The sequence below is a fragment of the Schistocerca serialis genome, chromosome 7 (genome assembly GCF_023864345.2).
Source record: "Schistocerca serialis cubense isolate TAMUIC-IGC-003099 chromosome 7, iqSchSeri2.2, whole genome shotgun sequence".
Classification (NCBI taxonomy): domain Eukaryota; kingdom Metazoa; phylum Arthropoda; class Insecta; order Orthoptera; family Acrididae; genus Schistocerca; species Schistocerca serialis.
This window is the reverse complement of record NC_064644.1, coordinates 176,500,524-176,525,416: the sequence shown is the minus strand read 5'-3', so window position 1 is coordinate 176,525,416 and position 24,893 is coordinate 176,500,524. Positions and strand designations below refer to the sequence as shown.

Genomic DNA, 24,893 nt, shown 5'->3' with positions numbered 1-24,893 from the left:
AGCTGTAGAATGGAATGACGACAATGTAAATTTTTGCCGGACCGGGGCTCGAACCCGAATTTCCCGCTTAACGCGAGCGGTCGCCTTACCATCTGGCTACCCTTGCACGACTCACTGCTAGACCCAACCCTCCGTATGTCGTCAACCATGCGTCTGCGACCTGTGCTCGCACATCCATTATGTATATTCCCGTACAGGTCAGACGCTGTACTTGAAAGTCGGTTGCCCGGTATTGGCAGATAAATACGATATTGCAGTGCCTGTGTTATTCTGATTACGATGCAGAGTTCCTCTGAAAAAGCGAGCATGTCCAAAGGAACTTTTCATCGTAATCAGACTAACACAGGCACTGCAATATCGTATTTATCTGCCAATACCGGGCAACCGACTTTCAAGTACAGCGTCTGACCTGTACGGGAATATACATAATGGATGTGCGAGCACAGGTCGCAGACGCATGGTTGACGACATATTGAAATTTGGGTCTGGCCTGGAGTCGTGCACGGATAGCCAAATGGTAAGGCGACCGCTCGCGATAAGCGGGAAATCCGGGTTCGAGCCCCAGTCCGGCAAAAATTTTCATTGTCATCATTCCATTCTACAGGTGATGGTAGTCACTATTCGAAATTGCGAATTCATCTGATGTGGTTCATAACAGCTGTGGTCAGAATAACACAACCACTGCAATATTGTAATTGTAGATGGTGTCGTAATAAATACAAATTCCTGGGAGGTAGCCCGAGGCACAGAGTAATGACGCTGAAGTTAAGATGAGTAATGTACAAGTACCAGCTCCTATATCGAGTGAAATTGTCGAGTCTGAGGTAGCAGGAATGAGTCCGGGCTGTAAAGAAGTGATTAAGTGCGGGGCTGGCAACATAGCTTATTTAATTGCAGTCGTATCTGCGCCATTGGCTGATAATGGGGGTTGTATTGAGGTCGTAGAGTCTGGGCCAGATGTGCCGATAATTCTTGCGTCGTACAGAGTGGAATTGCAGACGATGTTATTTTAGATGCTACGAAAATTGCATAAGAAGTTAGTAGATGTTGTGGCACGGTCCAGGCACATATACCGCGTGTTTCAGAAATAAATACACACTTTTTATGGGATGATAGGTTGGATATAGATAGTTAAATTAAGTATACGAACGTGGGATCTCTGACTCGTAGTTAGTGCGCTAGGCAACGCTAAAGTGTATTCGCTTTGCCTGGAGGAAACATCACCGTACTCGTACATTGTGATTACTGCAGTAAATACTCTAAGTGTGCGCCATTGACTCAAGCCGTCAAAAAACGGAACGGTGAACAATGGATAATGTTACGTTGGCGTGATCTAAGACGAATCCTGCAGCAACAGTAATTCGATTTACTAGTTCTTCCACAGTATTTACAGGAGTTTGATACGCAGGAGCCTTCAGGTGGCTCCAAAGATAAAAATCAAGTGATGTGAGATCTGGGGATATTGCAGACCAGTGAACAGGTCCGTTATGTCGAATACAGCGTCCAGCGTATTATCTGTCCAAGAACCTTCTCACTCAATTTGTGAAACTGGGAGATGCCTCATGACGCTGGAAGAAAATCCGTCTTCTGGCCTGAAGCGACACATCTTCGAGGAGACCGGGAAATACATGTTATAGAAATACGTGGTAAACGCGACCAGTTAGACGGTGTGGAAGAGTGTAAGGCCCCACTACTTAGTTGTGAATAATTCCTGCCCAAACATTAAACCAAGATCGTTCCTGAAAATGGTGAACAGCAGTGCCTTAAGGATTTTCGCGAAACTATGCATGGGACATGCAACTGTTGAACAGCCACAGCGACATGGAAGCGAAAGTGCAGGGACAAGTACGTTAGAGATACAGATAAAATATGTGTAGAAATATATTTGAAATACGTTCTTCTTTTTTTCAAATTGCCTTTCGCGATGTGCCCATACAGCCGTCTCAACAATGGAATATCATTTATGACGATACGAATGCAAGGACAACACAGCATCCAGTCCACAAGCAGAGAAAAATCTCTGACCCGGACGGGAATCGAATCCAGGTGCCTTTGGTTAGCAAGCCGCTGAGCTGACCGTGCAGCTACCGAGGAAGACCGAAGTACTTTAAATATATGTGACACTTGCGCCTGCGGGCAAAGCCATGGATAAAAAGCCCCCAGACCCTTGTACGGATGTCAACCGAACTTGGTAAACATGATGCTTACTGTCTTGAAAGACATACTGTTGCGACGGAGATAAAAAAAGGAATATTGTATTGGGGTAGAAGTGATAACGTGGGGAGAGAGAAGTGGGGGAGGGTGTGGAGGAGTTGGACAGACAGAGAGCAGGAAGGAAGAGATGGACATAGAAAGGCAGGAGGAGGAGATGGACAGAGAAAGGGGAAGGCGCAAGAGGAGGAGGTGGACAGAGAAAGAAGGGAGTGGGAGATGGATGCGAGAGGGCGCCAGAGCAGATGGACAGGGAGAGGAGGAAGGGGAGATGAACAGAGGCAGGAGAGAGGAGGGGATGGACAGAGAGAGGAGAGGAGGAGACAGGTAGTTAGGAGAGAGAGCAGGGTTGCATAGAGAGAGTGTAAGGAGGAGATGAACTGATAGAAGGTTGGAATAAACACATACGCAGGCAAACGCCGGATACTCATTTAGTTATGTCTAAGATTTTTGAGGGATCCTCGGTGTCTCTGTAGGTTAGTACCGTATTAGAAATCCTAAAGCCTGGGGTTCACCCCACAGTCCATCCTATAATTTTTCTGTCATTTATCCCTTGTATCGCCTCTGCAATGTTTTCTGCACGGAAAAAATTCCACCTAAGCCAATTGTCAGAGTTGTAGATCCCCTTGTAGCTGCCTGGGTACGATAGATTGAAAGACAAAGTACGTCAAGAAAGTCCGACTTCCACTAGGGCTACGTCTAGTAAAGCAATGCGGTGTTCAAACCAAGCTTCGCGATAAGGACAGCTCAGTACAATTATTTATCATTTTCCGTTGGTGTGATCTTACGTTTCGTAGTAGCCCGTTGTTCAGTTTTTGGAATGTAATTCTAGGTATGCTGGTGATCTCGGAGAAGTATGGCTAGTGAACATTACCTCAGATATCGTGTATAACAGAGCCAAGTGCACAAACACAGTTTTTCAAAGTGCATAAAGAAACTACTCAGTCCAATAACTTTAATGTCATCATCGCTTAAGTTCGATGTCAAAACTCAGTAACCACTTACAGACGGCATGTGGCAGCGCTAGACACCTATCAGGAGGATGCGGGGAGTGCTGTAATCTTTTAATGAGATGTTCACTCTGCAGCGGACTGCGCTGAGATGAACTACCTGGCAGATTAAAATTGTGTGCCGGACCGAGACTCGAACTCGAAACTTTTGCCTTTCGCGGGCAAGTGCTTTACCCAATCACGACTCACGACCTGTCCTCACAGCTTCGATTCTGCCAGTACCTTGTCTCCTAGCTTCCAAACTTCACAGAAGCTCTCCTGTGATCCTTGAAGATCTAGCACTCTCGGAAACAAGGAGACGAACTACTGGCAGAATTGAAGCTGTGACGAGGGGTCGCGAGTTGTGCTTAGGTTGCTCAGTTTGTAGAGCACTGGCCCGCGAAAGGCAAAGGTCCCGAGTCCGAGTCTCAATCCGGCACACAGTTTTAATCTGCCAGGAAGTTTCATATCAGCGCACTTTCTGTAATGCAGAGAGGGAGTGATTTATTTGACGTCCAGAAGAGTCTGATCATTGGCTTCTGGGGCAAGGATGGAAGCATTTTCGAAAGGCCTAAGTTTGGCGTGCCACCGCTGTAAAAGTGTACCCTGCACGGCAAAATGAGACTATACAAAACTGGCACCGAGCCAGCCGTGATGCAGCACAGGCCATAGATGACAGGGGTGAACGACAGCTGCAGAAATGTGTACAGGCGAATAGTCGTGCAATTGCTGAACAACTGACCGCCCAATTGAAGCAAGTGGCTATGAACTGTGCTTACTGGGCACAGTCTTCTGTTCTCATAACTATGTGAGGTACAGTTCTGCCGTCTTTGCTATGGATAGGGACTGTGACTGCGCCGTCCTCATGCGAGCGGAGTTGATGACCCTTGTGCACAGCTCCAGGCGGTGTTGGTTTCTGTCACAAAGGTTGAGGCTGTTGCTGCTTATGGACCTCAGAAGCAGGTGCTTGGTCCATCATCAAGCCAGGCTGACTACTGTTCATCGGCGACGAAGGCCGAAATTTGCACACCAGCCCAGCAACTGACCTTCCACTGAGTGCACTGAAATTTACTGGTGCAGACCATACTTATGAGCTTCAAACAGGAGCAACTTACTTCCAGTTATCTTTGTGGATACTAATTTACCCTTTTAATTTATTGCGTGTCAGTGAGCTTAATGGGCACAGTCTTCTGTTCTCATAACTATGTGAGGTTCAATTCTGCTGTCTTTGCTATGGATAGGGACTGTGACTGCGCCGTCCACATGTGAGCTGAGTTGATGACCCTCGCGCACAGTTCCAGGCGGTGTTGGTTTCTGTCACAAAGGTTGAGGCTGTTGAGGTTGATCCCTCACTCGTTGGCGAGTGGGAGGTCGCTGCAAAGTGTGGGAGGTGGCGAAAGACTTCCGCGAGGCCGATTGCAGAGCCTGCCTGTTGTGTCTGACGAACATATTTCGAAGGATATCTGTGGCTGACGAAGCCAGAGCTCCAAATTCTAAGAGAAAGCACTGGAGCTTAAATCGTTATAGGCACGGAAAGCTGGATAAGGCTGAAAAAACGTTCAAACGAAATTTATACAAAGAACCAAGCGGTGTACAGAGAGGATAGATTAAACACAGTTGGTGCTGGAGTGTTTATTGCTGTCAGAGGTAGTTTACTTTGTAGTGAAATTGAAGTAGATACTCAGGTAGAAGTTATACTTGGCCGCCAGAATAAATTAATAATTGATTCCTTTTACCTTCTCTCCCCTCCCCTCCCCTCCCCCCCCCCCCCTACCTCTGACTCGGATGATACAGTTTCTGAAGAGTTTAAAGAAAACTTGAGTTTCATTTCAAGTAGGTACCCCATTGGTACAATTAGAGTTGGTGGTGACTTCAATCTACCCTCGATACGATGGAGAAAATACATGTTCAAAGTCGCTGCTAGGTATCGTCAGACTGCGTTCTCAATGCGTTCTCAGAAAATTATTTAGTTATTTAGAACAATTAGTTCAGGAGACCACTCGAAGTGTAAATGGTTGCAAGAACATGTTTGACCTTTTTGCAACAAATATTCCTGAGCTAATATGGAGCGTCATAATGGGTACAGGGATTGGTGTTGATCAGGTTGTTGTAGTGAGACTAAATGCTATGCCGGCCGCTGTAGCCTCTAAACTTACTTGCATCTGCGTTAAAAGATAACAGAGAGTGGACGGGTGATGGATTCAGATAGAGCTGTGGCGAAGTACGATTTAATGGTTGACTGATTCATTCTAGAGAAGGAGAAGTTGCTGTAGGTCAATTTTTTTCCCTTGTTCTGTCCGGATGCAACAGTCGCGTGACATAGCCTGCGTTCTGCTCGTATACAGCCACGTGTTCTGTATGCCTTTAAAGCACTGTCTGCTTGCGATCGTTAATGGTAAACATGTCGGTCATCAGAGGACTTCCATCTCATATGTGATCAACCTTGACACATTGCTCTAAACGATCTTTGATTTATGTGATGTATTCCATCCCCCCTATCGCATCTTGGGTGTAAAATCGAGACATCAGCATCATAACTAAGTTAGCGATAGGAGCTTGTGATGCGTTGCAATCCCCATGTATACATTTGCCCGACAGATGTGTTGTTTACAGAGTTAGTGATGGACTGAGTTATAATTTTCACACTTCGGACGCTCCTGCTATGCGTTTATTTGTTTCCATGTAGGATGTATCCCCTGCTACTAACGATCATTTTATATTGGTTTGACGCAGTCATTGTATAATTCCTGAACGGTGCTCGGATGTGAACAGTGGACACTATACGTCTCTGGAAAGCTGTATTGTGCTCGAATCTCATAGAGCAGGTGTTTTACGGTTCGATAACATAGTTTTTCGTAGAGAAACCAGGAAGGAGGATTATGTACTGAGGTTGAATTATATTTCTCACAAATGAATATTAACAACGCTGCGTTCCATAAGTCTGATAGGTCGGAAGCGCAGGTGATATAACACTATAGGCCCGTTTTGAGTGCAGAACGATGTAGCCTTAGGAGTGCGTGTGTTTATGTTCTCTCTTACCGATACATTCCAGGTACCGATCCTAGACTCTTAGAACAGTACTTCAGAGTTGATAGCTTGGTTGATTTACGTAAAAATGCGCCGAACTTCATCTGTCTGGAGCTCCATCGCCTCTAAAAATCATTCCTTTCTTGTTCTTCTTAACTGTCTGATATAACATCATGGCACTTTGAAATCTATTACTATACATCGATAAGGTGTGCTAAGCTCTCGACATGGACGCATCTCGAGATTGGAGAGGACTCGGAAAGCTCCATTCATTCACTCCAGGTGGAGTGTAGCGGTCTTTTCTGGTCGGTTGCAGATTAATTCGCTAAAGGTGTTGCAATGCGGGTTGGTCAATGACAATGTGAGGAGGGTTTTTCACTCTCTAATTTTACCCTAAGACATCGAGAATGCTTCGTGACTCCCATATCCAGAGAGAGATAGATCGTAAATTAAACATTATGTTTGAGGTGATAGAAATATGTGGAGGGCTGTCTGGTATACTTTGATTATTTATTTGTTCGAGAATTAAAATTGAATGGATGTACTGCACAGTCATCTATACATTTTCGCACTGATACTCGCAAAGTGGAGAAGGGGTAGTTTAGCTATGATACTCAAATTGGGAAAACATGCTGCCACATCATTGGGCAGCGCTGAAGTTACTGTAAAATTGTTCACACTATGAACTATGATGCTTATTATTAGAGTGCATGGTTGGTGTCTTATCCATCCCATCCATGTACTGGCTACCAGATAATGATTGACTGATATCGCTTGTTTGAGTTGGGAAAAAGTTTTGGTGGATGGACAGCAACTTCTGGGATGGATAGCACCAAAACACCGACCGCGTACGTGAATGCAATATGAGAAATCAGCCGAAAGGGAATGCAGAGTCATCAGCTATTCCGTCAGTGTGAGAGAAGAGTCTAAATGTAGAGCTCGTGAATGACCTTCGAACTGTAGTTTGGAGACCTACGCCAACGCAGTACAACTGTTCGAGTTTGCTTATGTTGTAACTGTTTTATTTAAAATCAACCGGTGTGTGACGTGTTATGCTATCCGCCGTAAGAATTTGATTTACATCATGCAACGTCTAGTTATCTGCGGAAGGCCGTGGATCAGAACTTCTCAGCGTCAGGTTAGAACCTGACACTGCCCTCGAAGTCGTGGCAGAGAAACGAAATGTTTGGCATTGTACGAAAGCGCGTTAGAAAACAGTGTTTGAACCAGGACCAGAGGGAGCATCTCTTGTGACTTAGTACAGTCTGTGGGATACGATCATTCGCCTAGAGTATAGGTGATCAAACTTTAGAGTGGCCTCTGCGGTATCTGTATATTTAATAGGCGGCAGTAGCAGAAGCAATTTAAGGTGAGGATCCGGTGAGGGATTGGGTATACTGTTAGGAATGCTTGGAGGGCTGCACGCTTCGCTATTCTGGGGTGAGCGTTGCAAAATCTCTTTCTCCGTCCTGGAGGCCCACCGCAGGTCTGCGTCATTGCTTCGGCATCAATGCCTATGTGACTTCTATATCAGATGAAGTTAGTGGAACTTCTATAGTTCGTAATTTTTCTATGTTGGGTGAGGGGGGGGGGGGAGGGGAGAGAGAATAACGATGATAGCATGTTGGGCTGATTGATTTGAATGGACGCGGATCTGTGGTACTTGTATGTAGTTTGGGGTCGTACCACAATGTGAGCATTTCCATCGAATGGTCAAAACCCGCTCCTGTTGCACTAATTCAGATCGTTCTGTTTCTACATGGGATGCAGAAGGTGGTGGATCTGTCTTTCTCCAACTTCTGGTCAGTTACGACTTAAAATGGAGTGATCATATGAGCGAAGCCGTAGAAATGGGCGTGGCTACAAGATGCGTAGGGGATGACTAAGACCAGGTTGTAATTTTACTATAGCAGACAGGTTTGAGGAAGGTGACTCGTTTCGAGATATGTTAGTGCCAGAAATATGATTCACTCATGGTGTGATCCGTTGCAGGTATGTGCTTGAATGGAAAGACCTGATTCCAAATGATGGACATCATTTCTAGAGGACAGCATAAGACTAGAGAGCTGAAAAAGTTAGTGTACATTTTATTTGACCTCAATCGGCACATCATCTACTACTACTGTTTGTGCTCCTTCTCAATCAGTCATCGCCTATAACTCAGTGGATATATAGCAGAAGCTATGACATGGTATCGAGACAGAATGGGCTAGAAATAGTATAGAATTATCTGTTTGAGAGAGTGTCAAATACCTCTTACGTACTATGTTCCTTAGCCAAATCATTTTCAAAATGCGGTAATTTTGTCTCGAGGGTGCATCGTGGGCTTACACCCTCCTATGATCACCGTCATGGTATTTGTCCGGAAAAAACATCTCATTCAGAGGTAATGTCGTATCTAGATTCGTAAAGTGGGTATAGCTTTTTACCTGGATACTTGTGTGCGCCTATAGAACGAAGATCGCTTGTGATAGTAACATACGGTAGTTGCTGCGATCGGATTTTTCTTTAACATCAGGCCAATTACGTCTCTCTTTCTAAGACACAATTGTCGCACTTGCAAGAAAAACATGAGACCATGGCCACCCGTGGTTGATTTTCGATCAGTATTATTTCGTATCGTGGGCAATCAGTTATCGACGAAGTATTTTACTTAGTAGTTCTGGTGTGTGGCTGATATGTTCGCATTTGAGCACCAGGTTTATAAAGTATGTGTTTGTGGAACAGAAATAACTATGTCCAGTCGTAAAGAGAGTATGGTTTTGACTTGGGTACTGTGATAGCAAAGGGAAGAGTATTTCAAATGATAAGAAAGGTAGTGATATTTCTATTTCCAGAGCTACTGCCGACAGCAGGGTGTATTTCTGATACTTCGCTCATTGTCGAGTGCTGTTCAATTGAGACTGCGATCGTAACATTTAATTGTGAGTGTAATGATACAATATATTTATGACAGGTTTTCTAGAATGATTCCGTGCATGCATGGCCTGTGGTGGGAATGATTAATGTTTCCCATTAACTGCAGCAGCAGTCCGAATTCAGAGGCCTGTTGGATTGTAGGAATGTATGTTAGTTAACTTGTCCGTCCTCTAGACGACCAAATAGCGAACTAATACTTAGTATGTGTTGGGTGGCTTTCGTAATCAAGTGGAAATTTGAGAAGATGTTGCGTTTGCGCTGGACCGTTATTCCCTCCCATGTAAATTGTTCAGTTGATTTCTTCTGCACATTTCGCGCTTTTATTTGGTTGAGAGAAGATCGATTGTGGTGTGTGGCAGACACGTTTTCCTGTTTTCTAGACATAGGAAAGACCTTAGTTGGCTTGTAAATTATAGGAATGATTTGGAATCTGCTACATCGCCGATTTCGGCATTCGAGAGTGGAAAAATCGGTTTACTCCACTTGTTTCTAGTTACTGAGTGGTTTACAGCACGCTGGACCTCGCTAAAGTTTGGCGTTTGTATAGAAATAATTTACAGTCTATATCTTGTAAATTATGTTGCGCTAGCGATCGGTAGGATGCTGCCTAGTGCGTGATGTCGGCGAAAATGGTATGATATTATGGTGAAAATAAGTGTGTTCTTGTAATCCCCGAGTCTGGAGATGTCTGTAGAAAAGAGATCAGGTTCAGAGCAGAAACAGTAACGCGTTTGTGCCGAGAGGAAACGATCTCGAATTTGTAGAAGAGTTCTGAGAGCGACTTCGGTCCGCTGAGGGTGCTCTTATGTAAAAGGGATGATTTTGTATGGCGCTGAATGTCAAGTCTGTAGAAAGAAAGAAAAGGCTGACGGCGCTTCCCTAGGACTGTGGAGCATCGTGATGTATATATAGCCTGTGTGAGTGTAGGCATTCCATAATTTTTTCGGGTGCTGTACAGGTATAAAAGATAACTGCACTGTTTGTGTAAAATTTGTATATATTGTATTGTAAAGTTACTGTGGCTTACATTGTGTAAAATGTGTATATACTGCATTGTAAAGTTACCTGTTTATGTTATGGCAAGAGTAGAGAGGATGGCTGTGTGTCTTTCCTTATTTGACGATATGTATGGTAGTTTGTATGATTTAACTTTCAGTGCAATATGGCGATCTGTGTAAAATAACCGCTGAAAGTCTCGTCTGCAGAAGGAAAAAAGGCGGACAGTGCTTCGATATCGGCGGTATCAGAAATTCGGCGGGTAAATTCGACAATAGCCAATCATAATGCTCGATTCAATCACATCCTTTGTGCTGGGATATGGAGCCTCTACACAACGGTGAGAACATTTACGTATGTTGAGAGCAGGAAAGGTAGCACGTGATGGAGTGGGTACCACGTTAGGTCCGCAAGAAGACTGCGTTCGACGTTATTGTGCGTTATTGTCGTAAAGAAAGTTCTGTTAGGGCAGGAATTTCCGTGCATGCAAGCTGAGACAACACGAAAACTCCTACAAAAGCGCACGTTAAGTATTTCTGGGGGACTATGCAATTTACTAGAGCTCGACTTGGTTATTATTTTAGATAGCAATGTGGCTTCATTATAACATTAAGAACATTGCTAGATGCACTTACGATGGTAAGTAGCTACGTGCAGCAAACCGTCAACCCACACGTCACGCATGGTCCATCAGATTTGCTAAGGAGAAAGCAGCATGTGCTATTCTGGAATGGATTTTTGCAGCGTCTTCACCGGACTACAGTTATAGGGAGGGTAGCGACGAACCCACGCACGTGGCCCAACTTGGAGTGTCTGTGGTCTGTAAATAAGTCTTCACTCCTATCTGATCGCGTCATCAATGGCGCCAAGAGGCAGCTTTCACCTGTGTTCGGCGATGGCTCATGACTGCGACAGTGCGCACGTCCCTGCCCAGTCGCTCCAGGACCTGTGTCTAGGTGAACACATAATTTGGATAGGAATTTCTGAGAAATCAAGTATGAAATGGATGTGGCCACCTAATGCTTGCAGATCCGAGCAGGGGCCTGTGTGTGGTTTGACAGCAGACCGCCGCTCACTTCCTGTCTGGTGGACGGGTTGTGGAGAGGGGGGGTGGAGGGGGGGGTGGGGGCGGGGCAGTGCTTGCGCCGGCTTTGATTGCATTATTTTGCGAGCTGGCCAGTAGGCTGTGGCGCTATTTGGCCAGTTTATGAGTACTGAGCATGTCTACAGATCACTGTGCTGCATTATTTAGAAGCAGTTTGCAGGTATGTACCGAAATTATTTCGGAAAATTAGGAGTTGTTTGCGAGTCTGCAGACTGTGTATTGTGACCCCAAGCACATTAGGGCGAGTGTTTCGAGTTAGTGTGATAAATATACTCAATCGCTAAATAAAATGTTCCAACCTAAATAGAGTCATTTTCGCGCCATTTTTCCTCTGCAGACCACCATCTGCGATTAGGTCACAGGAGAGATGACAGTACCCTCTGGTGGCAATAATGTGTGCTAGGTCAGTTGGAGTCTGGATCTTGTGGTGGAGAGATTGTTTGCAAATTAATTAAGACTTACATTTAGCATAGGCAGAGTCGTTTTCCCGCCATTTTCCCCCACTATCTTTGATTACATCGTGTACTGTGCACGTTAGTGCATGTTAGTGTACGTTAGCCTGACAACATGGGTTGGTAAGGGTACATGGCAGTCGGTTGAGGATCATTGTGGAGGGTTTAACTATTTCCTTCCAAGTCCAGATGGGCGGGGCATTCACGAAAATTCTTCCAAGTCTACAGAAGCGCACTCTGGTGGCGTTAATATGTACTAGGCCTCGTGGTGAACACATTGTATGCCTCCATCTTGAATAATGCTACTTCCGCCATCACCTGACGTCACATTAGCGCCCTCTGGTGGTGGCGATATGATCTAGGTCACGTGGCAAGCAAAATGTATGCACCTATCTTGAGTAACGGTACTTGTGTCATCACCTGATGTCATGAGTGTGTCCTCTGGTGTTGGCGATGTGTACTAAGCCAGTTGGGCTCTGGACTCAGTGACGAACACACCTGCATGAAATTGTTTGAATAATAAAGGCATATCTTCAAGTCCTTTTCTCCCACGAATCCATATGAGGAGGTGGTGGTCGGGTGTGTGAGGTTAGTAAAAGTGTCCTTTCTTTTGCGCCATTTTCTTAGCTTAGTAGATAGGGGAATTGAACTTTGTTTACTGTGAAAATTTAAACTTGGCACCAGTTCGTAGGAAGAAGTGGCGGTCGGGTGACAGGTTAGTGGAGGTAGCCCAAGTGAGCTATCCTCCTGTGAATTTCTTTGCTTAGTAGAGATAACCGTGGTGTGGTGCATTATCCTGTTGGAATTTGAACTTACCACGATTTTTTGGGGGGAGGGGGTGTGGCACTTTCCCGCCAAAATTCAAATATCCCGCCATCTTGGGTAATGGTACTTGCATCATCAGCTGACGTCATGGCTTCCATCTTGGATGACTTTATCAACTGACGTCACAGACGCCATCTTGGATGATGTCATCAACTGACGTCAGTTGATGACGTCATCGCCGCCATCTTGGATAACGGTACTTTGGTGTCGTACCGCCCTTCTCCCAATACTAACGTAACGAATAATGCTGTACTATGATCTAAAATGTGTACCACACTAGTGGAAGTTATTCGTTAACTCAATTGAATCCTCATCCCATTTTCGTTTTTAAATTGAATATAGTTATATCGTCCAGTGTCAGTGTGCAGATGCAAAATATCCATATTCTCGATGTTGCGTCGACTATCATCATTCTGAAGTAACATAGATTTCAAAATCGAGATTCGTTTCGTAATTTCATTTGAATGGAAGGGGAGATTTTTTCGAAGCTGCTCACCATCATTGAAAAAGATATTACTGAAAGGATACAAACATGACGAAGTCCATAAAACCAAGAGATAAGTTTATGTACATTTCACATAAGGTTTCAGAAGAGTAAAAACTTCCTGTGTGTAACTTGTATTTGCTTTCTGACATAGACTGACAGTTACGTTAAGATTTCTCGGCACTGGAGAAACATTCCAGTTGTTGGTCTTTGCAACAAGAATTGCAGCAGATACACTCCTGGAAATTGAAATAAGAACACCGTGAATTCATTGTCCCAGGAAGGGGAAACTTTATTGACACATTCCTGGGGTCAGATACATCACATGATCACACTGACAGAACCACAGGCACATAGACACAGGCAACAGAGCATGCACAATGTCGGCACTAGTACAGTGTATATCCACCTTTCGCAGCAATGCAGGCTGCTATTCTCCCATGGAGACGATCGTAGAGATGCTGGATGTAGTCCTGTGGAACGGCTTGCCATGCCATTTCCACCTGGCGCCTCAGTTGGACCAGCGTTCGTGCTGGACGTGCAGACCGCGTGAGACGACGCTTCATCCAGTCCCAAACATGCTCAATGGGGGACAGATCCGGAGATCTTGCTGGCCAGGGTAGTTGACTTACACCTTCTAGAGCACGTTGGGTGGCACGGGATACATGCGGACGTGCATTGTCCTGTTGGAACAGCAAGTTCCCTTGCCGGTCTAGGAATGGTAGAACGATGGGTTCGATGACGGTTTGGATGTAACGTGCACTATTCAATGTCCCCTCGACGATCACCAGTGGTGTACGGCTAGTGTAGGAGATCGCTCCCCACACCATGATGCCGGGTGTTGGCCCTGTGTGCCTCGGTCGTATGCAGTCCTGATTGTAGCGCTCACCTGCACGGCGCCAAACACGCATACGACCATCATTGGCACCAAGGCAGAAGCGACTCTCATCGCTGAAGACGACACGTCTCCATTCGTCCCTCCATTCACGCCTGTCGCGACACCACTGGAGGCGGGCTGCACGATGTTGGGGCGTGAGCGGAAGACGGCCTAACGGTGTGCGGGACCGTCGCCCAGCTTCATGGAGACGGTTGCGAATGGTCCTCGTCGATACCCCAGGAGCAACAGTGTCCCTAATTTGCTGGGAAGTGGCGGTGCGGTCCCCTACGGCACTGCGTAGGGTCCTACGGTCTTGGCGTGCATCCGTGCGTCGCTGCGGTCCGGTCCCAGGTCGACGGGCACGTGCACCTTCCGCCGACCACTGGCGACAACATCGATGTACTGTGGAGACCTCACGCCCCACGTGTTGAGCAATTCGGCGGTACGTCCACCCGGCCTCCCGCATGCCCACTATACGCCCTCGCTCAAAGTCCGTCAACTGCACATACGGTTCACGTCCACGCTGTCGCGGCATGCTTCCAGTGTTAGAGACTGCGATGGAGCTCCGTATGCCACGGCAAACTGGCTGACACTGACGGCGGCGGTGCACAAATGCTGTGCAGCTAGCGCCATTCGACGGCCAACACCGCGGTTCCTGGTGTGTCCGCTGTGCCGTGCGTGTGATGATTGCTTGTACAGCCCTCTCGCAGTGTCCGGAGCAAGTATGGTGGGTCTGACACACCGGTGTCAATGTGTTCTTTTTTCCATTTCCAGGAGTGTACATTATTTATAAAATTTAACTTCTACTGCTGCAGGTAATACGAAGAGCGTTCAAATTACTATTGCAACACATTTTTCTCGGCCCGTTACGGTTGAAAAAATTCGAAATTTGTCGTGAGTCATCGTAGAATATTCCCTCTTTAGCCGCTCTACTTCCATGGAGTTCCGATAGGTAGCGGCGCTATCGTCGCTTTCAAAATAGCGCCTGTAAAATATATCCACAGGCGCTGGGTGAATGTCTATGGAAACCTGACGGTCAACAAATGCATGGTGAGTCGTTGGGCGAGGCGTCTGTCGTCATCGCAGCAAGATCGCACAAACCTGTCCGATCTGCCTCATGGCGGCCGGCTGTACACAGCTGTGACTCCTGCAATGTTGGAATGTGCGGACACTGTTATTCGTGGACATTGACGGATTGCAATGAAACACCTCGCTGCTTAACTGAGCATCTCTGTTAGTGGCGTTGACACACTTGACCACCAACTGTGGTACTGAAAGGCGTGTGCGCCCTGGATACCTCGCCGCCTGACAGAAGTCCATAAAGAGCAACGAAGGACCATCTGCGCAGAATTGCTTGTGTACGAGGCTGATCGTGACAATTTTTGATGCAGTTATTTGTGCAGCATGACATTGGCTCCGACATCGACCACTGTAGTGGTATCATGTGGGCATACGAGTACAGACCTCTGTAAGGTGGCATAAGGCCATCGCATTGAACGGAGACTGTTTTGAAAATTAGGGTTTTGTTGCCAAAAGAATGAGGAAAAATGTGTGTGGTAGAATCCTGAAAAAAAAAAAAAACCGACCTGCTTTGAGAAACAAAGTGTTGCATTACTTATTGAACGCCCCACGTGTTTCTATTAAACCATTAAGAAAGACCCAGAATCTTTTAGAAAACGAAGCTGAAAATAAATATTTGGAAGGAGTGCACGCAGCTCACGACGCTATCAGCTTAGTTACGGCTTCACCATGGCAGACACGGCTACTTTTATGGTATACACTGTTTAAAGACTGTATCTACAAAAGTCATTATTTGATTCTTTACTACTACAAATTGTATCGATACGATGCGCTTTTGATAGATCATCATTGTGCCGTAGCAGCAAACGGTAAACTTTCGTAGCACACATGTTGTAACAATAAAAACATGAAATACAGGAAGCCTTTATCTACCGATATATAGTTTCTTGTCACTTTATTACGACCAGTTGTAGCTAAAATGCGTTTTCGACAGATTCTCAGTTTGCTGATACTTTGAAACATCTTATATTCATACCACGTACTCTATGATAAAGAAAACCCGCCAAATATGTAGTTCAACTCAGTACAATATGGCGGCGCGTAAGTTCTGCTTGTGAGGTAAAACGATGTCAACTGTTATTGGTCACGTTCCTCTCCACGGGGCAAATATCGTACATGCCAGCTTCTTCATTTCAGGCTCCGCAGTGTAGGGGAACGTGGAATTCCCCGCTGTGCCGTCACCAGCTCCTCGTCCACGCGAGTCCTCACATCCCGTGAGAGGACGCCTTTAAAGACAACCGACCGTCAGCGCAACATGAACCTATAACCATCTGTCCTAAGCATGGACGCTCCTTCATTTTGAGTGAATGGGGGGTCATAACAGATGCATACAACTATGCAAATTCAGGTGGAAGGTCTTGGTTTAGCTATGTGGTAGCAGCCTGGGAACGCAGCTGAACACTATTTTCGACGCCAGCTCCGGTGGCGACAGGTCGGCGCGACATTATGTCGCCAGACGGAGCTGCGCTTTTGCAGAGATGGAGCTTCGCGGTTGGCTATTTTCGAACCCGAGCACTGGGATGCGGTTCTTCAAAATTTCAGCCGTTGAACTGAATGGAACATTTTAGACCGAGAGAAGCGGAAATCTGTTCTCCTGTCATCTGATTGGAAGAAACGCTTGCACTTTCTAAGAGAAGCAGTTGGAGGATTGGTCAACACGTCCCCAACTTTTGTCATTCTCTGTATACAGAGGCGAGGCAGTTGAAGTTTTAGACAGAATTTACTCTGTGATCAAGTAAGTACTGATTCTGGATGAGAGTTAGTTTCATTTTCAAGTTAGGTCTCTCTATAACGATGCAACTCCACCATCAGGTGTAGTGCGGAATTTTCGCGAGTCATGATACTTACGTATTCGGACGGAACCGAATTCGGTATCTGAACGCTCACGAAGCACTTCTTGCAACGTTCACCCAATTGGTTATTATGATTCTTTTTGCTATGAGTCACGAACTGGCTTCGATGGCTCAGTTAGTAATGCAAAGTGGCGAATTTGCTTTCGAATTTTTGTATGAGAGTAATTGCGCGTCCGTGTTGCGCTCCCTCGATCTACTCTTCCCTTTGATGATAAATGATCGGAGCGTTAGTATTGTTTGATCTTGTGGAGCCATAGGATTGGTGTTTTTATGTGTGTCCCTAGTAAATATAGTCTCAGGAGTGCTCTCCATTTGTGAAATAATTGTCAATAATGCAGCTACACAGTTCGTTAAATCTCGCCTCAAAGCGCTCGCCATCACGTTTCTACATGTCCTGTAATTAACATCGTGAACCCTGTAAGAGAAAATTATTTGATATGTTTTGCAAAGTGTTACCTCTGATCGGTCGTTCTGGAGGTCACATATTAAAATTCTGTTGCTCTGTTTTCCCTTTAGGGTAGAGACTACGGTTAAAATCAATCAAAATTCGTGGCAATTCAGACAGTTTGGCTCTCAAGGCTGAAGAAATAATATTAACTGCAGTATTTGTGAAGGTTAGCACTAAGCTCCGCAAAATACTTGTTGTAAGGTGAAGTGCACCATTTTTATTCCTATTATGCTTAAGAGAACGCAAAATGCGGAAGGATACGAACACATTTTGCAGAGCTGTGTAAAGAGTATAGTATAAGAACAGTTTGGAGGCGATATAACAACATGACAATGCATCCTCTCATAAAGCGACACGTGTGGGGCAGCGGTGCGGACAGTAACGTTCTTGAAATGGACTGGCCTTCCCAAATTACCGAGCTTTGCCCAATGGAACACCTTTGCGATGGGTCAAATCGTCGAATAGGCTCCAGACCCCAGTGTCTAATGTCAATACCTTCTCTGTCCCACAGACATTCAGTCGCCTCATTAAAAATGCCCACAGTAGAATTCAAGCCATCATAATGGCGAATGGTGGACACGCCTCTTATTAATGTCTAGTAATAGGTGTTCGGATAATTTTGATCAGAGAGTGAGGAAGGTATCGTCGTTGGACGATCCTAATGAAATAAAGAAAGTACTTGGTGTAATGAATGACAGCTCTTTTTAAACTGGGATGAATGCAAGATAATACCTTCCAACCCAGATTGCTTACTAGTTAGTTTCCTTTCAAGAGTGTGCTAGTGCAACAGCTCCATACTTAACAATACAACCTCTCGCTCGACGAAACATTTGCAGCCAAAGATTGGACAGTTGCACAGGTCATGCCAATATTCAAGAAAAGCATTATGACCAGTTCACTAAATTACAGGCCCATATCATTAACGTCGATATGCAACAGAATTCTGGAACGTATACAGGGTGTTTAAGGAACCATTTGCACTCGAGCACAGACAATATTTAATTTAGTTAACTTAGATTATATGTATCGATTTTTTAAGACAAGAGAATGCAAAATAAAGCTATTAACACCGCTCTCTCGTCACAGCCAGTAGGCATCATCTCTCTCATGTCATTCGTTGTCTTAGAAGGACATATTATTTTGTGCGGCTCCACAGTAAGCCATTTGAAATTTATTTGCAGAAAAGAGGCGCAGAATTAATAAGTATCCCTCATTTGTGAATTATCTGCAATTATTTAGATAGAATTTTACGTGTCATTTATATCGCAATGTATATGTTAAAATGAATATATGTTTTATTTAATCGTATGCTTTTCTTTGTTTTAGTAGTTTTAGTCACTCCATTTTCATGATTGAAGCTGAGGTCAGATATGAGACTTTGTCTACAAAAAAAATGCATAATGAGCCCTGGCTACGTTCCGTACATCTTCGGACGTGCGAAGCTCGATAAATTCACGGCGTAAAATTTTAATCCCTCAATTACTTATCCAAACTAACAATTATTATTATTACAAATTATTATTATATATTTTATTATTATTATATTTTTTATTTGTTACACTGGCGACTATGTGCCAGGACTCATTATTGTATCTGTACTACAACTAATTGTTCTTTTTCATGTACATCCTGACCGGTAACAACCTATGTGACGAGAATATTGAAGAAAACGAATAAAATCTGGAGACAATTTGGACTGGAAATGCAATCTTCGCATCAAGACGATATGTACGGTAAGACGCAGCACTCGCGCATCCACAATTGATTCCAAGCACATTTTTCATTCAAAATTATTTTTCTCGGCATTAAATTCAATATTCATTTACCATTCAGTAATTTTTTACAAATTCCGCGAAATCTCATTATTCAGACGACTACATTCCGAGCCAACAATACGCAAGTTACATTGCACAATATGGCCGACATTGTGCAAGATTCAAGCAACATGGCTAGTCACCATTAGACGTATGCTACTTTCGATCTTTAAAGTCATCTCTCAATCATTCTTAATCCTTTAAACACACTACGCGTTTAAACAATTTTTTTTCTTGCACACAATTTATTGACGATATGGTGAAAACTCGACACCAGTACACAATGGAACAACAATCAAGTAATGCAAACATGGGTACACAGACACATTCAGACACAGAAATTACTACAGACACGCAAACACATCAAAATAATCCGCTACAGACACACATAAACGCCGAGAGGAGCAATTCAGAACCAAACCTGAGGCACCACGTCACGTCTAATGACGCGGCGGGGGCAAGCTCATTTTGCAATCAAAATTTTGCCGCTATACTGAATTCAATTTTGGAAGGCATATCCAATATTAAGCAAGATAATGACGAAAAATTCTCACAATTAATGACAGACAATGCAGCCTTCAGGAATGACATAAAATCAGACTTCGCCACACTGACTCAAAAGGTAGATGAAATTAATACACGTCTTTCCAAACAGGTCGACGATCTTAAGGAAAAATTCGAAAATTTAGAGTTACGACTGTTGGAATTGTAATACATTTATATCGGATATCGAGTATGTTCGAGAAATATCGATTGTGGTGACAGATGTTTGTGTATATATGTGTGTGTGTGTTGAGGCGCATTAGTCAGTCTTCGTGCGCCTATTTTAATAAAGTCAACATGTGTATATTTTAAATAAAGTGTTTTAAAAGTAAAAGTGAGAACTTGATTTGAAACATGGTAGCAGAGCGTGGTTCTTGAAAAGAAAAGTAGAAGTTAAATATTATATTGTGGCCGTCGCGTGTTATTCAGAAAGTTCGACATGGCTGATATAACTATTCCTGTATTTGATGGCGAAGACTATGGGAACTGGAAGCAGCGGATAATCATGTACCTAAAAATGAAGAAATGCTATACAGTGACTACGAGGGCAAAAGTGAGTTCAGACAACGAAACGTGGGATGAAGAGGACTTGAAGGCTATCAACTATATTTATGGTGCAATCACAAATAAGCAACTAGAATTCGTGAGTGACAGAGAAAGTGCTTTCGAGATCATGAAGAAATTTGATGAATTATATTCGAAAGAGTCTACAGCCCTTCAAATATTATGCAGAAACAAGTTGGACAAATTGAGGTTAAGTGATTACAGTGATACGGGGACATTTTTCAGTGCATTTGAAAAAACTGTAAATGAGCTGAAATCTGCAGGCGCCAAAGTAACGGAAAAGGAGAAGTTAAATTATATGCTGCGAACGTTACCAGAGTCAATGAGCTATACTGGGGACTTAGTGGACGTCTTGAAGGAAGAGGACCAGACAGTTGAATACGTTAAAAGTAAGATTCAATTATTGAATGCAAAAACTGGAAATGAAGAGGTAAAATCAAATGCATTTCACACAGAAAGAAAATTGAATTCAAGAAATCAGGAGCAAGTATGTTATCGATGCAGCAAAGCAGGTCACTTCAAACGTGATTGTACCCAGGGAAGAACAAGTAACAGAGGCACATGGCATCGTGGAGTACATTTTCAAAGCAGCGACAGAGGTAATGGAAATATGCAGCGTGGAGGCTATAGCAATGTACAGCGTGGATATTACGGCAACATGCAGCGTGGAGGTTATGGCAACAGGCAACGTGGTCGAGGAGAGCAGCATGGTTTTAACAGCGGTCGGCATCACAGCAAGCAAGGTTACCATCAGAGTGATCATGGTATGAGTAGTTTTATAACAGAGGTTAATTTTATGATAGGTCAAAATAGAACAGTAGAGTCAAGTAATAACAATCAAATTCAAATCAATTGGTTATTAGACAGTGGCTGTACTGATCATGTTATTAATAATGAGGAATATTTTTCTAAGAGTATAACTTTAAAACAACCTATAAATGTAAAAATTGCTGATGGAAAAATTTTGCAAGCTACTAAAGTTGGTAATGTAATTAGTAATTTTCCTGTCTATGATCAAATGGTTCCAATTAATATGCGAAATGTTTTCTTTGTAAAAGACATAGACAAAAACTTGATCAGCTATGCTAAAATTACAGATAATCACAAAATTGTATCGGTAGGGAATAATGCAAAAATTTTTGATAAAGCTAATGGATTGATTGCGATTGCATGGAAAGAGGGTCGGTTGTATAAAATGAGTAGTACTATTAATAAAGGAGAAGTTAATGTTAATGTTATGAGTAAAGACAATAATATGACAGCAAAGGAAAAATGGCACCGCATTTTGGGACATGTTAATTTCAATTATCTAAATACTTTATGTAAACATCAATTGTTAGATGGGGTTCCTTCAGAACTAGAATCAGAATTTATGAAATGTAAAATCTGTATCGAAAACAAAATGCATAATGTTCCTTTTAAAAATAATAGAACCAAAGCAAAAGAAATCTTAGAAATTGTTCACACAGATCTAAATGGGCCTCACTCAACTACTGGAATGCATGGGGAAAGATATTTTCTCTCTTTCATTGATGATTACAGTAAGGCAGCTCGTGTTTACACCATAAAATCTAAAGATCAAGTATACAAATGTTTTGTAGAGTATATTAATGAAGTTGAGAATCTCACTGGGAAAACTGTTAAAAAGATAAGATGTGACAATGGGAAGGAATATTTAAATGAAAATGTCTATGAATTTGTGAGACAAAAAGGAATTGTATTGAATGCTTGTCCACCTTATGTGCATGAGCTTAATGGTACTGCTGAAAGGTATAACAGATCCATCATGGACATGTCACGGTGTCTGCTAGCCGAAGCGCGAGTAGACAAGAGATTTTGGCCTGAAGTGGTTTGTGCAGCAGCATACCTCAAAAACAGAACTTTAGCTAACACCATTGAAAAGAAAACTCCTTATGAGATATTACTGGGAAAAAAACCTAATGTTAATCATTTGAAGTTGTATGGGAGTAGAGTTTTTGTAAGAGTACCTGAGCAACTGAGAAAGTCGAAATGGGATAGGAAAGCCGATTTGGGGGTTTTAATGGGTTATTGTGAAGTAGGCTACAGAGTGCTAATAAATAATAAGATAGTTGTTGCTAGACATGTGGACATTGTTGAAAGTGGTGTTAAATGTATTGGGTTTAAAGATTATGATTCAGTAAGTGAATATTCTAGTGATTCTGAACACGAAAGTATAGAAAATGAAACTGAACTAATAGAAAAACAGAAGGAAATTGAGAAAAATGAAAAGCTTTCTGATAATCATGAATCAGAGAAAGTACTTGAGTTGAGGAGATCATCTAGAGAAAGAAAACCAAAAATATTAAATGATTATGTTTACAGCAATTTTATTTATGTAAACTTTTGCAGTGCAAATAGTCCGGAAAGCTTTGAGGAGGCGATTAACAGTGCCGAATCAAATTATTGGGAAAAAGCGATGAATAAGGAAATTGATTGTTTGAACAAAAACAAAACATGGGAATTAGTAGATAAACCAGTTGATAAAGAAGCCATTGATGTAAAGTGGGTTTTCACAAAGAAATCAGAGGGTGTTTACAAAGCAAGATTAGTTGTCAGGGGGTTTCAACAAAAAGAAATCGTTGAGGATATTTATTCTCCAGTAACCAATATGCAAACATTAAAGATTTTGTTGTCATACTGTTGTCAAGAAGGTTTGGTTATAGAACAAATGGACGTAGAGACTGCGTTTCTAAATTGTAAAGTTTTATCTGAAGTTTATGTAAAGCAGCCAAGAGGATATGATGATGGTACGGGTAGAGTCTGTAAATTGTATAAAGCATTGTATGGTTTGCGAGAAAGCTCACGAGCTTGGTACAATTGTCTTGACGAGTTTTTAAGAAGTTTAGGTTTTAAAAGGAGTAAATATGATTATTGTCTTTATGTATTGAGAGATGGAGATGTCTTGATTTATTTGATTATTTTTGTCGACGATTTGCTCATTTGCTGTGTGAGAAAAGAAAAAATTGTTAAGATTAAGAACTTATTGTCAAAGCGATTTAATATGAAAGATTTAGGTGAGGTAAAAAGATATCTTGGCATCGATATTAATTATGATTATGAAACAAGAGTTATGAGTTTGAGTCAAGAAAAATACATTGATTCGTTAGCTGCGAAATATAAAATTGAAGATTCGATCTTGTACAAAACTCCAATGGAAGTAAATTTAAAGTTAGAACCAGCGTATGAAGATTGTAATGACGTTAGATATAGAAACTTGATAGGTGCACTCTTGTACATAAGTTCGGGTACTAGACCAGATATTAGCTATAGTGTGAATTACTTGAGCAGATTCCAAAGTTGTTACAGTAGTACTCATTTTAAATATGCTTTGAGAATTTTGAAATATTTATATTTAACTAAAGATTTGAAATTAAACTATTGTAGGAATGAAGGTGCTGAGATATTAGATTGTTTTGTGGATTCAGATTGGGCAGGTGATAGTGTGGATAGAAAGTCAACTTCTGGTTATGTAATTAGATTATTTAGTAATGTTGTATTCTGGAAGTCAAGAAAACAAGCGAGTGTCACAAAGGCTTCAACTTTTGCAGAATATGTAGCATTGTCTGAAGCTGTTAGCGAGGTGAAACTTGTACATGATATTTTAGACATTTTTAATGTTAAATTTGAAAAACCTATTGTCATATATGAAGATAATTCAGGAGCATTAAATATAGCGAAGTTTGGTAATTTCACAAAGAATTCAAAATATATAGAAGTACATTACCATTTTGTGCATGAGTATTATTTACAGGGACTCATTGATATTGTTAAAGTAGATTCGAATGAAAATGTTGCAGATATATTCACAAAGTCGTTATGTAAAGAAAAATTCATTAAAATTAGGAATATGTTAAACATCGCGATATAAATGTAAGGAGGCGTGTTGGAATTGTAATACATTTATATCGGATATCGAGTATGTTCGAGAAATATCGATTGTGGTGACAGATGTTTGTGTATATATGTGTGTGTGTTGAGGCGCATTAGTCAGTCTTCGTGCGCCTATTTTAATAAAGTCAACATGTGTATATTTTAAATAAAGTGTTTTAAAAGTAAAAGTGAGAACTTGATTTGAAACAACGACAAAGCGACAATGCCAATCACATCCATGACTTGACAAAAACCTGTGAAACTATTAATTGCAAATTAGAATCAAACACGCACGCATGTGACGAAATTAATTTAAAGGTGAATACAATAGAAACAAACGTAGCTGACATTCACAAACAGATTCACACAACAATACAGATAGAGGCTGAACCCCATTTGTCTCGCATTAATTCACAATTTAAAGAATGGACGGCACACAAAGACGAAATTTTTGAAGAATGTATACAAAACAAATTGCCACATATTGTGCACGATTCTGTAGTGGAATACACGAACAACAATAGACAAGTAATCGATGACGATATGCAAACAAAGACAACTCAATGCCAAGCACAACAGAATAGTACACCCAATACACATTTTTACACACACAGAAGAAAATCTCGATTCGGGAATGAACACATGTACACACACGAATTTCAACACTCAAATACACAATACACTGACACGCATAGCAACAGATACCCATCACCCGAAATACAATACAATTATCATTCTGATGAAGAACCATGTACACACAGGGAAGAATTCAATGATTAGACGGAAAGAAACAGACGAACACGTAACAAAGAAGA

At 42.4% G+C, this 24,893-nt stretch overlaps 1 protein-coding gene across 1 annotated transcript in view; it reads right to left on the bottom strand.

Annotated features, from left to right (window-relative positions):
- Positions 1 to 24,893, bottom strand: part of LOC126412946 (nose resistant to fluoxetine protein 6-like) — a 52,477-nt gene that overhangs the window by 27,320 nt on the left and 264 nt on the right. The window lies entirely within an intron of this gene.